The sequence below is a fragment of the Amblyomma mixtum genome, chromosome 4 (assembly GCF_055824585.1).
Source record: "Amblyomma mixtum isolate Tamu chromosome 4, ASM5582458v1, whole genome shotgun sequence".
NCBI lineage: Eukaryota > Metazoa > Arthropoda > Arachnida > Ixodida > Ixodidae > Amblyomma > Amblyomma mixtum.
Window position 1 is genome coordinate 53068448 of NC_143015.1, and position 3959 is coordinate 53072406.

General features: G+C 40.5%; 1 long non-coding RNA gene across 1 annotated transcript; it reads right to left on the reverse strand.

Moving 5' to 3' along the window:
* Window positions 1-467: 467 nt before the first annotated feature.
* On the reverse strand, window positions 468-3716 carry LOC149346493 (uncharacterized). The gene is made up of 4 exons (XR_016292085.1): window positions 3656-3716; window positions 2367-2499; window positions 1666-1817; window positions 468-729 (listed from the first exon to the last, which is right to left on the reverse strand). It is a non-coding gene; the product is annotated as an uncharacterized LOC149346493 (long non-coding RNA).
* Window positions 3717-3959: the final 243 nt, after the last annotated feature.

Here is a 3959-nt window from a genome sequence, read left to right on the forward strand (position 1 = left end):
ATTCACAGTATACAATCATGATTTCTGTTGGTTGGACACCTAGTCCATCAGCCAAACTATACAAATAGACTCTGATGCACCCCTAAGTTTAAAGCTTTAGGTTGTGGGATGAGAGATATTAAAACTCTTCTTTCATCACTATGCAACCTAGAATCGCCTCCTGCATAGACAAATGGGCAATAATACACAGATATTATGCTTGCACTTCAGCAGTGTTGTTAATGGTTGATGAACACAAGCATCCATTACATCAAAGCTTTATTTCACTGCCACAAAAAATACAATACTTAATTACTCGGAGGAAATTGAGGCTTTTATTTTCAAATGTGACAGCTGTCTCTTAAGATGCTATATTTGATGTGTTAAGCTTTACCTTAACGCATATCGAAACCTTCAATCCTTTACTATCAAAACCATGAACTATACAGAAATGGCTGTGTCTAAATAAGTCTGACCTTTAAGCAGACTCTTCAGTTTGAAGGATATCAGCCCTTTATCAAATTTTTCGTTTTGCAGCAGCAATGTCTGAACTAGTCCCAAAGTTTAGCCAAAAGCATGCGGATAAGAAAGGCACAAAATGAAGTAGACAGCTAGGCACAAAATAAGGGCACTCTCCATAGATGAGCCGGGAGCCAAGGCAATGGTGTTCTTCCTGGTGACGATCATTATCAGTCCGTCGTCAGTAATGGTACATGGGCCTGGTACGGGCCTGTCAGTGTTGCATCTCCCCTTTAATGCAAAAACAGTCCAGGCTATACGCAACAATTCATTGACTGCCTTGATACGATGATTTGCATGATACATTATTTCAAATGTAAAACAATAAATGCTCATTTAAATTACTAAACGAGGATTCGAAAGACACTACTACATATGAATCAGCATGTAATATTAGCCTAGGCCCCTAAATAATTTATAATTGAACTTTTTCTGTCATGCTAATTCGGCTGCAACAGCTGAACGATAGCTGTAACATCAAAAAGTGCTTTTGTGTCACGTGAGGCATGGAAAAACGCCCATGTAGTCACTGCTTCTTTGTTTTGATTTACTGCACTGCTGAAGTCAGCCTTCTTCAAGAACCACAATGACAACAAATGAGGAAGCAGTGATCATACTGCAGTTTTTTCACGTCTCACATGACCTGCAAGCACACACTGACGTCAGAGTCCTAATTCGGCTGTTGAAACCGAAACAGCACAAGAAAGAAATGCAATTATAAATTATTTATTGGTCGTAGGAGAACACCGGGTGGTAATTCATGCATAATAATGCCTCACGCATCACCACAAGCAAGAAAACACGAATCAAAATGTTAAGTGTCTATAGTTTCTTAAGCTCAATTTTAACTAAGCATGAAAAACATTAATCACTGCCTATAATGATTTCTATTCTGCATTCTTTTGAATGTATACCAGTGAACACTCATTTGAATGGCTAGTTTTTATAGCAGTGGAAGAACTGAATGCTAGCCTCCATACATTCTTTGTCAAGAAAAATTCATCATTTATATTAAACAATAAAATAAACATGCACCACAGGTTCTTGCACATTTTCAGCCAAGTATTACAGACATACCTATTATGCTGCCTAGGGACCCCAAATATTTTATGCATTTCATTGTTGCTTAAGTCTATCAGCAGTAATTACAAAAGGAAGCTGTCTTACCTGTGTGATCACACAGAATTCAGAATTTTTTGGTCGAAGATACCCATCCAGCTCCACAAAATCTGCCCTGTGAAGTGCCTGCTGGACATCTCTTATTATCTTTCCATATCTTGCATTGTTGCTTTAAAAAGAATTTCTGCTTCAAGTGTAAGCTGCAAAAAAAACACCAACTTAAGCACATATTTTACAGAAACTATTATTCGACCTTCGTAAGGAAACTGCCCATAATTTGCAAAGATATCAAAAATATTGACAATTTCATGAGTCTATTGGGACCTCACACAGCAAGACACCAAATGCAGATGCTAGGGCAAATTGCAAAATGCAGAATCTATGCTCGACCTTTCCTATTTTTAAATAAGTAAAGGTAAGGCCACTAAAATGATCCAGATACTGCCGATCATTACCTGCACAGATGACAGTTATGTAATGCACTGCATATATGCTGATTCATTTATGTGCTCCAGGGTAAGTTACATTGAAACCACATCCTTGTTTTCCAATGCAACTTGCAATAGCTCTTTACAGATGAAGGAATATGCAACTAGTGACATGCACTGAGAAAAGTGATCACTACCAGCAACAGAACAGTTTATATTTACTCATAGGGGATGTGCTGAAGTGCTTTGCAGGTTGCATTGTGCTATGAAGCTTGTTCAAAATTCTTGACAAGAACCAAAAGCAAAATAGCATACTCTTACCACGTCTGCATTCAATGAGTAGGCAGGCAGCTGTTGTGGAGTCAGCCTTATGAGCCGCAAATGTTACATGCAGAAGAGCCTTCATTCTTGTCCGGTTCAAGTGTCCAGCATCAAACGCAGCATCCTGTAGTGCCTAAGTGTGAACAAAAACTTTTACAAAATTCATTCCAATGAGTATCGTTAGCAAAATCACACGGCAGCCGAAAAATGTGTGCACTGAAATCCCATGATTGTTTCAACATACATTATATTTACAGGAGCTTTCAAAATTTTACTCTTTTTCAAAAATATACTAATATAATATAATATAATATAATATAATATAATGTAATATAATATAATATAATACAATATAATATAATATAGTGATATTGCATGCAGTTACCCTTGCAATATCAAAAGTTTTTCAAATAACAAGCATATACTTTATCACATTTTACTCATCGCCCTGACAACTGGTTCAATATGCCATTGCACACAAAGAAATCACATTTACGTGGCGTCTACAAAACAGATTTACGATTCGCACCGTATTTGCTACAACAGGAATGAACACTAAACAAGATACCATACAACCAAATGTGCGCACGCTTACATTACCTGGACTTAAAGGCACAGGATCATTTCGCTCACCTTTTTGAAGCCGCTAACTTTTTAACGAGGGAAATATAAAGGGCGCTATTAGCTAGTATACATACTTCAGAATAAGAACGATGCCTCAGGGCTTGTCGATCGGCACCTTCTACGCTTGATATAGGCACAGATCGAGCTTAACGTAATTCGAAATCCAGAACTGAAATCCGCCCGGCACCGGCAACTTGCAATCCACAACCACAGGAAACTATAGCGTATGGTCCATTTCGTTGCGGAACCCGAATTCGCAAGGTCCATGACGAGCGCGCGTAAACCTGACCACACACGTAAAAAAGCGCCCGGAACGCAACAGCCGTGAACGGCGCCGGCCGTGGAATTAGCAGCTCCTGCTACTTTAAACATAACCGCCGTACAACTGAACAGCATTCCTAATTGTACGGCGGTCATAGCTGACAAAGAATTTCTGGCAATATCTTTAGTAACCGAGAGGAGGATCCTGGCGGAACAGCGAGCCCTATCCGCAAAACTGACAACGCCATTGCCCGCGTGCGTAGCGAACATGTGCACATTTCAATCTTCCAACCGTTGGTTCCTGCTCTAACCCACAGGCGCGGCATAATGACTAACCTAGCAGGAGCACAAAACACACATGCGCCACTAATTAACCTTACAGTAAATAAGAAAAAACCACCTACCTTTAGCAATTTTCAGCGATCCAAAGGAGACGGCGTCCTCTCTTGGCGGAAGCTACTCAAATATCGCGGCGTAGTGCGGAATACAAAATGAACGGAAAAATTAACGGAGCTCGCCGCCAGTGGCGCGCGAGAGAGATATTGTATCAGCGCTGCGGGCGCCTCAGTTGACGAAGCGGTGGCGCTGTGGTCGTGTTAGTGGCTCCGAGAAAAAAATCTGTGCTCTCCTAAGGGAGGAACTTTTCTTTACTATGGTGTTATGTTTTTCGGGCTCCGGCATGTCCGGGGCCGTCGGCGCGGGTCATGG